This window comes from Rhinoderma darwinii, chromosome 6, assembly GCF_050947455.1.
Source record: "Rhinoderma darwinii isolate aRhiDar2 chromosome 6, aRhiDar2.hap1, whole genome shotgun sequence".
Lineage (NCBI taxonomy): Eukaryota > Metazoa > Chordata > Amphibia > Anura > Rhinodermatidae > Rhinoderma > Rhinoderma darwinii.
The window spans coordinates 133716244-133730894 of record NC_134692.1 but is presented as its reverse complement, the minus strand read 5'-3'; the positions used below and the strand labels follow the sequence as shown (position 1 = coordinate 133730894).

General features: G+C 42.9%; 1 protein-coding gene across 2 annotated transcripts in view; it reads left to right on the top strand.

Moving 5' to 3' along the window:
* Positions 1-14651, top strand: part of GLIS2 (GLIS family zinc finger 2) — a 55662-nt gene that overhangs the window by 16934 nt on the left and 24077 nt on the right. Inside the window, exon 1 of one of the 2 annotated variants that reach the window (XM_075830451.1) lies at positions 8130-8833. The exons of the other annotated variant lie outside the window; for it this stretch is intronic. The gene's annotated coding sequence lies outside the window, so the exon portion shown is untranslated. Of the gene's footprint in view, positions 1-8129; positions 8834-14651 lie in introns of those variants that run through there. 2 annotated transcript variants of the gene reach the window in all.

The following is a 14651-nucleotide window of genomic DNA, read 5'->3' as shown; positions in this document are numbered from 1 at the left end:
CGCGCGCGTGGTTGTGTTAGCAAAGCAGTTCAAAACCCTAAGGGAACATTGACACAGATGCACTATGGTTCCAAGTGAGACCTTTATATTTATTATCAAAATTGGGAACGGATCTGCCCTAGAACTGCAAAGGTGTCTAGTCTTTTTTTTTTTCTTTTTTCTTTTAATGTCTTCGCTTTCAGATCTCTCCTTTACACACATCGCAATTTTCTTCTCAAATAGCAGAGCTGGCATTCTTCACTTAACATGCTAGCAGAAATTTAACTCAAGTAGAAGAATGTCAGTACCTTTGAGACAAAAATGTTCTAACAGTCACGTGGGAAGCAGAACAGGTTACTTGGGACATGTCTTTCATTAAATGAGGACTTTCACCTTGTTGCTTTTCATAAAACCTATCCCACATTGAGGCATATTGGGGGGAGATTTACTAAGCAAAATTTGCCAGAATTCAGGCACGAGTAAGAGGAGTCGTAAAATGTGCAATTTTTTTTGGTGAAATATATTGATGTAAAGTACGACATCCATAAGGTGGTGTACGGAAAAGTAAAGTGTTTCACATATCTAGCAAGGTGCACCAAATTTATTGTACAGCGTGCGCCATTGTGATTAATTTGGCACAGTTTTTGCCTGTCTGGTCTAAAATTTGCCTTCTTTTTGGAATGGAAACGAAGTTGAAAATGGGGCAAGCACGTGCACCACTATATTTATAAAGCAACTGGAATATTACCATGGGTGCTGCGAGCTGAAGATCTCCATGCTTCCCTATGCCAATGGCACCTAAACTGAGTGGTGTCGTGAATTGTCTGTGTTTTTATGTAAATAGCTCCCTCTGCTACATGTGACCAGTAGAGGGAGTGTTTCATTATAAAGGAAAAAAAATGCAGACTGAAACATTGAAGATTTTGATGGATGTCATATGATGGTTACCATACCCGGTCAGTACCTCAATAAACTTTTGTTTGGTCAAAATAAGCAGATTAACAACACGCACATACAAAGCGGTTTCTGCATAATTTGGGAGTTAAAATCGGCAGCTTTATTTCTTAAAATGCACTGCAAGACACAGGCTTACACGTTTCTGGCCGCTCTTGACCCTTCGATATTCCGCAAAATTGAATTACACCTTTGAAAACTTTTTTTTTTTTGTTTTGTTTTTTTTTCTATTAAAAATGTATCAGTGCATTTGTTGCAACTTTCTAATTACTTTTTATTAAAAATGATTTTAACTTTTTTAGATACATCTGCTTTGTATCATGTATAGCAGCTATATCTAGAGCTGAATCTTGTATCCGTCAGGTCAGCGGGACTGACGGGTTCAGTGACAGCGGGTCCTGCATGTCACCAAGCTGTTACCGATAACATCTGAGTTAGAATCACTTAGATGTGATTGAGAACAGGTAGACCCTGCGTGTCAGAGACAGGCAGGACCCGCTGACACTGAACCTGTCAGTCCCGCCGACCTGACAGATTCAGGTCTCAGTGCAAGATACAGCTGCTCTGCATACAGGATACAAAGCAGCTGTATCTCAAAAAGTAACAATAATTTTTAATAAAAAGCAATTACAAAGTTGCACCAAACGCACTGAGACATATATATATATATATATATATATATATATACATTTATTTTTTTTTAAAAAACAAGTTCTCAAAGGTATACATAGGCTATGAAGATACCATCCTGTCCAATGGCAATCAATAATTGTTAACTTTCATCTTTGCTGCTCTGATCATTAAAGAGGCTCTAAGAACACTATGTGCTGTTTAAATGAATGGAGAGTAGTGCATGATGCTGATTGGTCACTGATTCGTCAGCATCGTACACTTCTATTCACAACGCCCAGTTAGTGAAACAAGTAAACACGCCCAGTTAAAAACACAATACACGCCCAGTTGGACATACGAAAAAAACACGCCCAGTTGTCCATTTCAAAGCTCATTTGCATATATATAAAATAGCTCATAACTTGGCCAAAAAGAAACGTTTTTAAAAAAAACAAAACGTTACTGTTATCTACATTGCAGCGCCGATCACATGCAATAGGAGATAGGGATTTGAGAATCTGGTGACAGAGCCTCTTTAACTATTATCTTTACATGTATGGCCACTTTAAGCCGCCTGGCCACCAAATACTGGAGACCTATAAATGGTTTTAAGGACTCCTATAGGAAGGCTGATCCTCTTTAGGATATTGTAACGGCTAAACCATGGCAAGGTCCTTATTAAAGGAGTTATCCGATGAATTATTTTCTTACCAAAATTCCTGTTTATAGCTGATTTATGCAAATTACTTTCAAAAGTGTCCACTGGGCATTTCTTCAGCAGGCAATTGTCCTGCAATATCGGTGACAACCCCTCCCTTCCAGGCTTGATTGACATCTGACGCCTCCTGCACCGTTCACGGTTTCCTGTAAATAGATTTCAATCAAGCCTGTAAGGGAGGGGCTGCTGCCGCGATTGCAGGACAATTGGCTGCTAAAGAAACGCCCAGCGGACACTTCGAGAGTAATTTGCATATGGTGCAGGAGTTGTTAATTCCTTTTTCTAAGGTGTGCTTTATCACTGCTGCTATACATATTCTGAAATATCCCACAACCCCTAATATAGCGGTTATAGTGGTTATGGGGAGTCAGTTGCAGTGTTTGGAACAAAAAAATTACAATTTTCACCTTTTTTTTTTTCTTCCCTGTTTCCCCCTTGGTGCTGCTGCTAATCTGTATTGTACTCCTCTAGCAGAATACTCACCTTCTCAAGAATCCAGTCTCCTTCCGCATAGAGCAGAAAGCAGTATCATAGAATGATACTGCCACCTACTGGCTGCGCCATTTGTCAGAGGCAGAGGAGACATATATGCAGATTTATTATTACTGTCTTAAACTAGAAGATGCACCAATTTTTTTTACGGTGGCGCATGCTCTAAAATTGAAGGATTCACTTTGGCGCATTTTAAGACATGCATTTCAAGATACTTTTTAAAACTGACTAATGAGGTGCAAAAAGTGCCTAAAACACATAATAAAATTGCCACCAGGCAAGTACGCAAGGTTTTTGGGGCAAACTGAGCCAGAATGGTATTTAGCTCAGTAAATCGGTCCCATAATTATTGCTGTTTCCCTAGTCTCAATGGGTCTCCCAAGTGCCACAAATTTCCTTTCAATACTCGGTAAGACGATGGATGGGACTCCTGGGACAGTAAAACTGGGCCCTGAATCTGGGACAGTCCTGCTGAATCTGGGATATCTGGAGGATATGGGTTGTGTCTGCAGTCCTGGGTGCAGAGTTGGCCACTGGGGTGATAATTATTTTATTGCTCTGCCAAATATAATGGCCAAAGTGTGTTGTTTTTTAGATTTGATGGGCGCAATGAAATGTGAATACTTTCTTTTCGCAGACGGCAATGCTGTGCTTCCCACTGTACATTCTACTAGTTCTGCTTATCTATTTATATACAACACGTCTGATATTTGCACATATTTACATAGTGTAACAGTGATAAGAGTGTGTATCTGTTCTGTGGTCTATTTACACAACACGTCTCACTTTTTACGGGCGTTTTGTATTCGACTGATAAGGGCCAGTTCACACAGAGATTTTTTTACACGTTTTTTGACGCAGAAACCGCGTCGGAAAACGCACCAAAAAACCGAAAATGCTTCCCATTGATTTCAATAGGAGACGGAAGCGTTTTTTTCCCCACGAGCGGGGAAAAAAAGGGAGATGCCCTATCTTCGGGCGTTTACGTTTCTGACCTCCCATTAACATTAATGGGAGGCAGAGAAAGCGTATTTCGCTGCGTTTTTTTTGCCCACGGCACTCAATGGCCCCGGGCGAAAAACGGTGTGCAGGTAGAGCAAAATCTGCCTCAAAATTCCAAACGGAATTTTGAGGCAGATTTTCTGCCTGCAACAAACTCAGTGTGAACCCAGCCTAAGATATGTTATTCATCATTCAGTAAGAAACATATTTAACACATACGTACATATTTTTCAGTATTTCATGTGTCCACCCTTTACAGCTTCCATCTTGGGAGACTTGCTTTAAGGTTTTTCAAATAAATTTGCAGCGTTATTTTCCATTTTTCCTGTAAACACCTCCCAAGCCTTGTTCACACAGTGCAGATTTTGCATGTTTTTTTTAAAGCCAAAACCAGAATTTAATCCAGGAGAGGGGTGGGGAACCTTTTTTCTACCAAGTGCCATTTGGATATTTATAACATCATTCGCGGGCCATACAAAATTATCAACTTCGAAATTTGTCTTCTGTATTTGGTTAAACATTTAATTAACTCCCCTAATGTGATGGCTGGAGCTGCTTCTCTTTTGTGAGGCATGACTGAGTAGGCCACGGCTTCTGGCAAATGCATTTAGATACTAACTCTACATTAGGCCTCAGCTAAATTTCTAAATTTTGGGAACAGGAGGAGGACCGACGGAGCCAAGTAGTGTCATTCACTACTAGTGAATGACGCGGGGGTCTGAGTCAGGTTGGTGCGTGCTGTGCAACCCGGGAGTGGACCAGTCCAGTCACCTGACCTGATTCACCTGACCTCACTGACTCGGGTCAGATGACAGGACTGGTCCACTCTTGGGCCGGCATGCAAAGGTTATCTATAAGAAGAAAATAATACAGCCTTTTAGTGTATATTAGTAATAATAAAAGTTATTTTTAATATATTCTATGTTACGATGTGATCACTTCAACTTACAGGTCCAAAGCCTGAAAAGAGGTTCTGATGACGTCACCTTCTGAATTCTGTAACGTTCAGTGTTATGGAGTCCATATACAGCTCCGAATCACCTAATACATGTATGTACAGACATACAGTTAGGTCCAGAATTATTTGGACAGTGACACAATCTTCATGATTTGGGCTCCGCTGCCACCACATTGGATTTGAAATGAAACAACGGAGATGCAATTTAAGTTTAGAGGTTTAATTCAAGGGGTTGAACAAAAATAACCTGTGAAACGTTTAGGAATTGCAACCGTTTTTCTACACAACCTCCTCATTCCAGGGTCTCAAAAGTAATTGGACAAAAACATTACCTTAAATTAAATGGTTTTTTTTAATACTTTGTGGAGAATCCTTTGCAGGCAATGACGGCCTGAAGTCTGGAACCCATGGACATCACCACACGCCGGGTTTCCTCCTTTGTAATGCTTTGCTCGGCCTTTACTGCCGCCGTCTTCAGTTGTTGCTTGTTTGTGGGTCTTTCTGCAAGTGAAATGCTCGTTTGGGTTGAGATCTGGTGTTTGACTAGGCCATTGCAAAATATTACACTTCTTTGCCTTATAAACTCCAGGGTTGCTTTCATCCATCACTATTGTCTTCCATGGACATCCAGGCCTTTTGGAGTTCACGAGATCACCAGTGCGCTTTTTTTTCAAGAATGTACCAAACTGTTGATTTGACCACTTCTAACATTTGTGCTCTCTCTCTCTCTCTCATGGATTTCTCCATTTTCTTCAGCCTAACGATGGTCTGTTTCACTTGCATTGAGAGCTCCTTTGACCTGATGTTGTGGATTCACAGCAACAGCTTCCAAATGCAAATGCCACACCTGGAATCAACTCCAGACCTTTTACCTGCTGAATTGATGATGGATTAATAAGGGAATAGCCCATGCAGCCCATTAAATAGCTTTTGAGATAATTGTCCAATTACCTTTGGCCCCTTAATAAAGAGGCAGCTTCATATTAAAAGCTGTAATTCCTAAACCCTTCCTGAAATTAGGATATGAATATCTTAAAATTGAAGCTAAGAGTCTGCACTTTAAGCCCATATTGATTATATAACTGTATATTCAATATGTTTTGGTACACAGCTAAAATGCCAAAACTTGTGTCACTGTCCAAATAATTCTGGACCTAACTGTACACGGTAACTATCACTGTTCAACCCGTTTATGGTGTAAATTTGGGTCCACACCAGGTCTCAATGACAAGACTATACCTGACAGAAATCAGAAGGGGACATGTTATCAGAATCTTAGTGCAGTCTCAGGCTTTGGGCCTGTACTTGGACAAAGTTGGACCATGAAGACTAGGTCATATAGTAATCCCCATATTTAGAAAATACATTTTTCCATCTCCTACAAATTATGGTACAGTGTATTTAATTCCCTCTCCGCTTATCTCTTTATTTACTTCAGAGGATGAGCAGAACAGTTACTGTTGAAGACTAAAGATGCTTTTTCACGGCCCAGACCTGGGCTGTGTAAACGAGCGCCGATCAACGAGACCGCTCGTTGATCGACGCTTGTTTGCTCCTTTCACAAGGAGCTGGTATGGGGACGAATGGTCGTTACTCCGATCGCTCATCCCCATACATTATTATTATGTTGGCAGCGCGTCTCCCTGTTTACACAGGGAGATGTGCTGCCGACAACGATAATATATATATATTTTTTAAATAATACAATCAGCAGATGAACAAGCGTTTGCTCTTTCATCTGCTGATCACTGCCCTGTTTATACAGGGCAATTATCGGCAACGAGCGTTCTATGAACGATCGTTTGGCCGATGTAAAAGGGCCTTAAGACTGGTCATACACATTAGATTGCTGATCGTTTGTCCGACAGCTATTTCTCCCCATTCCTCCATACACATGCACACTGGGCTTGGCCCTGCTGGCATGTATTCTGAATGGGGAGAGGGGAGTATTCCACTGCCAGATACCTCTGGTGGCGGCTGATCTACCCTAAGAACAGAAGGTTGAAATCCAACTGGCCGATCCTTCTCTCCGAGAGGCCCCATACTCATTAGATGGCTGGCCGATCCTGATGAAATTGTCAGGTTTGGCTGACAATAATCTAATGTACATATGGCCACCTTAACAAAAGTGATCAGACACATGCATGACGCGACTGCTCCATATAGATGCATACAGGACAATAGCCACATGGAGATTGACATGCTATGATCAGGAGGAGTGCCAAGGACAAGTGCTTCATACATGGGCATTGATGTGACGTAAGTGAAAGTAAACATTATATCATGTAACACTTGATCAGGATAGGGAAATCTCTTTGAGAAGACCACCAAACATTGCAGAGAAAATTGGCCTACTAGAGGGGTGGCTCTCTCAAAGACGAAGACCAATATACATAGAATATAACAAAATAATAAAAATCTATACACATAGGATCTAAGGGAATGGAAAATACGTCACATAGAAATCTGGTCTAGATCAGGGGTGGTCTTCTCAAACAGGTGGTCTTCACTTATTGTATAACCTCTCCAAAAGACCACTTCTTTGCGAAGACCAGGCCTGATCTAGACCAGATTTTTCTGAGATGTATTTTCAATTCCCTTGATTTATATGTATATTGGCCTCTTATTTGAGAGGACCACTCCTCTCGTGGATCATTTTTCACTGCAATTTTGGAAGGTCGTCTCAAAGAAGCTACACTATATACATTGATGCAAAAGGACTCAGGCTTTGTTTACTTCAAGAGTGCCATCCTTGCAAGATCGACTGGTCATGTCTGTTCTCCAAGGATAGGATACATACAATGCGTCCTATGTCCTTCCACAGAGAGCAGAGTGACCAATCGATCATGTGTGGAGCACTTGTAAACAAACAATGCCTCCCCTGCAACCCTTGCCCCCGAGATCGCCCTACAGGGGGTGAATTCTAACATAATCTATATTAGGAAGTGAGTTCTCTGGACGTGTTTAGTTCTTTTACCTCGATTTATATAATCCCATAGAACCTCCTTTAAAGTTGATGCATGTGAAATACAAAGCTGTATATATGAGTATTTGTGATGGTGGCTGTTTGTGCAAAGCCAGAGCCTGTTGTTTGTGTTTTGTGTGTGTAAGGCAGTGTCTTATATGTGCAGTATGTGTGTAGGGGTGGAGTTGTGTATGTGTGGTATTTGTGTAGGGGTGAGAACCTGGCTCTGAGAGATCCCTTATATTATTGAAAGCCACTCCTTTCCCCTGTGTACTGGGAGAGAAGGGGAGAGAGGGCTCTGCAGCAGGCGCTTGTCCCCCTCCTATGGGCAGAGACTAGGAGGGAGAGAGCTGGGAAGGGAGGGGGGTGTTATATGGTGATGACCCCCCCCCTCCTCTCCCCTGCAGCCCCTGTCTGGCTGGTCCGCACATGCGTACGAGCCGCAGCCCTGGAGTAGAACTCATGTTGGAGGGTCATTCTCAGACAGTTCTGCAGGGCTGCAATAAATCACCCTGCACATTCCCACCCCTCCCTCCCTCTGTCTGTCTCCCTCCCTCTCTCCCTCTCACTCTCTCACTCCTTCCTTCCTTCCTCCCATCAGCTTGCCACCTCTCACTTTGCAGCCTCTTCTCCCTTGCTTTCCTTAACCCAGGACCCCCCTCCTCCTTGCCCCCCATTCTCACCCTTTAAAATTGGGGAATGGATATGCTCCCCCCCCCCCCCTATATCCTAGTCATTCCTGATACCTTTCATCTTGAAGATTAGGAAGGTTCACTGCCAGATAATACAAAAACCCTCTCTTTATTTCCAACCACCCCAACTGACATCCCCAACTCAGCTAATATGACTCCTGGATCCATCTAAAGAAGGGATGTCATCGATGTACCTCTGGATCTAGAAAGAGAAGACTCAAGAAGCCTCCTCCAGACAGGGATTCACAATTCCAGACTGGTTTTTTTTTATGGTTTGTTGGGAGGAAAATATTTAGCCTATTTGAAAAAATCATTAAAAAATATCAGGACAAGGAGCTCTTTTGAAAGAGGGTGAGAAATTATTTTCCTTTTTGGAATTTTTTATTTTTTTTGTAAATTATTCTTGGCACCAAAGAAGACGGGATCCCTCTTATCATACAGACATTGCAACCTGCAAAAAGGTGAGAATGGGGAAAGGGGGCAGTTGGGGGGGGGGACGAAAGACTGATGCAAGATATTCCTGTGTATATATATATACATATGAAAGATTGATAGATTATATAGTGTGGGATGATATTTTATATGTTTATGGGACTATCCTAAGAAGTGTAAATATATGAGTGCTTGGTTGACTGCAGTGTATAATATGCTGGGTATCTGGTGTATAGGGGGTACCTGTCACATCAGAATACCAAGGGGGGAGGGCAGTGTCATCATTACACTGGGGGAGGGGAGTCCAGGGGATTTTCTATACGCACCCCGCTAGTGGAAGTGTGACGGTGTTACTGCCAGGCTCCTCGCTTGTCATATGTCACTGAACGGAAGCAGTCTGTCACTATAGATTACCAAAGGGCCCAAGGATAATTGATCACACTAAGCATTTACCATAGCTCAATGCATATTTCTTCAAAGGACGTTGCAATATTTTAAAAAGGCCGAACAAATCCGTACGATACGGCGTAACGATTATCGCTCATATCCATGACCTGTGCTCAAACAAACACGTATTTGTAACAGGCTTCTATATTTTACTTGGTGGCCAGTCAATGTTGCAATTATCCTAATGTTCAACTAGAAACGACCAAGAATTTTCCATGTCGGGCAATGCAAATTTTTAATTGTACCAATAATTAATTAAATAATCAAATGTTAAAATAAAGTAAATCTTTAGGTCCATGGACTGCTGTACCCATTATTGACATATGCCCTTGTCTGTAGGTTGGATTTGGTGAGATATTAGGAGTACAATAATTATTGAAAATTTTTCCTATTTGATATAAGGCGACAGGAGAGAATTTCGAGGCCAGGCGTATTCCTGCACAGTCTGTGATGTGTGGGTATAAATTAATGCACGTGTCAGAGATAATTATGGAAATGAGAGGTCTGCGTATTAATGTCTTTGTATTGGGAGCATGGATTGTGCCAGTGAATATGCAGTAAAATAGAGAGCCTGCATTAAACTACTTACAATATGGTGCTGCTCATCGCCACTATCCCATGTATTAACCCTTTTCCATCAAGATCGTCACATTAACAAATGTTTGTCAGTAAATATTGGTGGGTTGGAAAGTCTTATCTGCCCTGATATGTGAATGTATGAGAAAGAGAGGAGAGGTCTGTGTATTAGGAGGAGGAGAGGTCTGTGTCCTGATGTCTGTGTATTAGGAGGAGGAGAGGTCTGTGTCCTGATCTCTGTGTATTAGGAGGAGGAGAGGTCTGTGTCCTGATGTCTGTGTATTAGGAGGAGGAGAGGTCTGTGTCCTGGTGTCTGTGTATTAGGAGGAGGAGAGGTCTGTGTATTAGGAGGAGGAGAGATCTGTGTCCTGATGTCTGTGTATAAGGAGGAGGAGAGGTTGTGTCCTGGTGTCTGTGTATTAGGAGGAGGAGGAGAGGTCTGTGTATTAGGAGGAGGAGAGGTCTGTGTATTAGGAGGAGGAGAGGTCTGTGTCCTGATGTCTGTGTATTAGGAGGAGGAGAGGTCTGTGTCCTGATGTCTGTGTCCTGATGTCTGTGTATTAGGAGGAGAGGTCTGTGTCCTGGGGTCTGTGTATTAGGAGGAGGAGAGGTCTGTGTATTAGGAGGAGGAGGAGGAGGAGAGGTCTGTGTACTGATATCTGTGTATTAGGAGGAGGAGAGATCTGTGTCCTGATGTCTGTGTATTAGGAGGAGGAGAGATCTGTGTCCTGATGTCTGTGTATTAGGAGGAGGAGAGGTCTGTGTATTGGGTGGAGGGGAGGTCTGTGTATTAGGTGGAGGAGAGGTCTGTGTACTGATGTCTGTGTATTAGGAGGAGGAGAGGTCTGTGTCCTGATGTCTGTGTATTAGGAGGAGGGGAGGTCTGTGTCCTGATGTCTGTGTATTGGAGGAGAGGTCTGTGTATTAGGAGGAGGAGAGGTCTGTGTCCTGATCTCTGTGTATTAGGAGGAGGAGAGGTCTGTGTACTGATGTCTGTGTATTAGGAGGAGGAGAGGTCTGTGTCCTGGTGTCTGTGTATTAGGAGGAGGAGAGGTCTGTGTATTAGGAGGAGGAGAGATCTGTGTCCTGATGTCTGTGTATAAGGAGGAGGAGAGGTTGTGTCCTGGTGTCTGTGTATTAGGAGGAGGAGAGGTCTGTGTATTAGGAGGAGGAGAGGTCTGTGTATTAGGAGGAGGAGAGGTCTGTGTCCTGATGTCTGTGTATTAGGAGGAGGAGGAGAGGTTTGTGTCCTGGTGTCTGTGTATTAGGAGGAGGAGAGGTCTGTGTCCTGATGTCTGTGTATTAGGAGGAGGAGAGGTCTGTGTCCTGATGTCTGTGTATTAGGAGGAGAGGTCTGTGTCCTGGGGTCTGTGTATTAGGAGGAGGAGGAGGAGAGGTCTGTGTATTAGGAGGAGGAGGAGGAGAGGTCTGTGTACTGATATCTGTGTATTAGGAGGAGAGGTCTGTGTATTAGGAGGAGGAGAGATCTGTGTCCTGATGTCTGTGTATTAGGAGGAGGAGAGATCTGTGTCCTGATGTCTGTGTATTAGGAGGAGGAGAGGTCTGTGTATTAGGAGGAGGAGAGGGCTGTGTCCTGATGTCTGTGTATTAGGAGGAGGAGAGGTCTGTGTACTGATGTCTGTGTATTAGGAGGAGGAGAGGTCTGTGTCCTGATCTCTGTGTATTAGGAGGAGGAGAGGTCTGTGTACTGATGTCTGTGTATTAGGAGGAGGAGAGGTCTGTGTCCTGATCTCTGTGTATTAGGAGGAGGAGAGGTCTGTGTACTGATGTCTGTGTATTAGGAGGAGGAGAGGTCTGTGTCCTGATGTCTGTGTATTAGGAGGAGGAGAGGTCTGTGTATTAGGAGGAGGAGAGGTCTGTGTCCTGATCTCTGTGTATTAGGAGGAGGAGAGGTCTGTGTACTGATGTCTGTGTATTAGGAGGAGGAGAGGTCTGTGTCCTGATGTCTGTGTATTAGGAGGAGGAGAGGTCTGTGTACTGATGTCTGTGTATTAGGAGGAGGAGAGGTCTGTGTATTAGGAGGAGGATAGGTCTGTGTCCTGATCTCTGTGTATTAGGAGGAGGAGAGGTCTGTGTACTGATGTCTGTGTATTAGGAGGAGGAGAGGTCTGTGTCCTGATGTCTGTGTATTAGGAGGAGGAGAGGTCTGTGTACTGATGTCTGTGTATTAGGAGGAGGAGAGGTCTGTGTATTAGGAGGAGGAGAGGTCTGTGTCCTGATCTCTGTGTATTAGGAGGAGGAGAGGTCTGTGTCCTGATCTCTGTGTATTAGGAGGAGGAGAGGTCTGTGTATTAGGAGGAGGAGAGGTCTGTGTCCTGATGTCTGTGTATTAGGAGGAGGAGAGGTCTGTGTACTGATGTCTGTGTATTAGGAGGAGGAGAGGTCTGTGTCCTGATCTCTGTGTATTAGGAGGAGGAGAGGTCTGTGTATTAGGAGGAGGATAGGTCTGTGTCCTGATCTCGGTGTATTAGGAGGAGAGGTCTTTTATCAGCTATTATCTGGACATTCATGTGATGATCATACATTGTACAATTGACTCTTTTTTTTTTTTTTTATCCCATGTTTTTATATATTTGTTGTGTGGCAGTTCCAGGGAGATCTCATGTATAAGGCCTTATTCACACAAACCTATGTTAGTAAAAGGGGCCGTTCAGACAGTCCGTGATTTTCACGCAGCGTATGTCTGCCGCTTAAAACTCACGACATGTCCTATACTTGGCCGTTTTTTGCGCATAACGCAGCCATTGAAGTCAATGGGTGCGTGAAAATCACACGCAGCACACAGAAGCACTTAGATTCGCGCAACAGTAGATAAAGAAATTAAGGAAAAAATGAAAGCACTTCCTTAATTTATTTTTCTAAACAGCAAAACCGCGTGTCATAAGGATGGCATATGCGTGAAAATACCGCAGCCACGCTCCATTCACTGATGACACACAGAACTGCTACGCGCGCAAAACGCACACGTTCGTGTGAATAAGGCCTTAGCCACATTTGAATGCAACTTCCATGTACTGAATCCAAAGAAAGGGTTCGACTATAACATCACAATGACTGTGAATCTTGGTAAACTCGTGGTCACGCATTTCGATATTTCCTTATGGGAAAAAACGTTGCAAACCACCTTGTGACCATTATAAACAATGCAAGTGTGTATAACATTTTGCAACATTGAAGTCTGGATTTTACTGTCATTTGCAGGTGACATAGTGTTGTAGCATAGCCCTAGCTATAGCATTAACTGCATTGTGTGAAAAGGGCCTTAGCAGGAGTGGGGTGTCTTTGCCATGATGCCTGTATATTGGGGGGATGAGGCGGTCAGTACACACATACCTCCACAAATTACTGGCTGGAAAATCGACAAAAATGAGGCACCATCACTAGTCATATAAACCAATACCAGTCGTCTCAATTCTATGGTGTTTTAATAATCTGGATATGATTTTCATTTTCTACATCTTCCTCTAAGATCTGTCTTCAGTCACTCCCATGTGCATGACCCTGTGTTATCCCACGAAGGTTCTCCAACCTATGGCTCTCCAGCTGTCGCAAAACTACAACTCCCAGCATGCCCTGACACCTACAAGCTGTCAGAGCATGCTGGGAGTTACATAGTTAAGACGGCTGAGAAAAGACACATGTCCATCAAGTTCAACCAAGGGACGGGAGAAGGGAAGGGAAAAATTTCTACACATAGGAGCTAATATATTTTTGTTCTAGGAAATTATCTAACCCTTTTTTGCAGCCATCTACTGTCCCTGCTGTGACGGCTCCTGCGGTGACTATTCCATAAATTCACCGTTCTCACTGTAAAGAAGGCTTGTCGCCTCTGCAGGTTGAACCTTTTTTTCTCCAGACGGAGGGAGTGCCCCCTTGTTTTTTGAGGGGGTTTTACATGGAACAGGATTTCACCATATTTTTTGTATGTGCCATTCATATATTTATATAAATTAATCATGTCCCCCCCTTAGTCGTCTTTTTTCCAGGCTAAATAGGTTTAGTTCTTTTAATCTTTCCTCATAACTTAGATTCTCCATGCCCCTTATTAGCTTCGTTGCTCTTCTTTGTATTTTTCATCCTTTCTATGAACTGGAGCCCAGAACTGAACTGCATATTCTAGATGAGGCCTCACTAATGCTTTGTAAAGTGGTAATATTACATCCCTGTCCCGCGAGTCCATGCCTCTTTTGATACACGACAATATCCTGCTGGCCTTTGAAGCAGCTGATTGACATTGCATGCTGTTATTTAGTTTATGATTTACAAGTACACCCAGATCCTTCTCAACAAGTGAATCCACCAGTGTAGCTCCCCCTAGGACATATGATGCATGCACGTTGTTGGTACCCAGATGCATAACTTTACATTTATCTACATTAAACTTCATCTGCCAAGTGGACGCCCAAACACTTAGTTTGTTTAAATCTGCCTGTAATTCATGAACATCTTCCATAGTCTGAACTATATTACATAGCTTGGTGTCATCTGCAAAAATAGAAATAGTGCTATTAATCCCATCTTCTATATCATTAATAAATAAGTTGAATAATAGTGGTCCCAGCACTGAACCCTGGGGTCACCACTTATAACCGGGGACCATTCAGAGAAGGAATCATTGACCACAACTCTCTGGATACGGTCCTTGAGCCAATTCTCAATCCAATTACAAACTATATTTCTAAACCTATAGTCCTTAATTTACCCATTAGGCGTCTATGGGGGACAGTGTCAAATGCCTTTGCAAAGTCCAAAAACACTATATCCACAGCGGCCCCTCTGTCTAGGCTTCTGCTCACTTCTTCA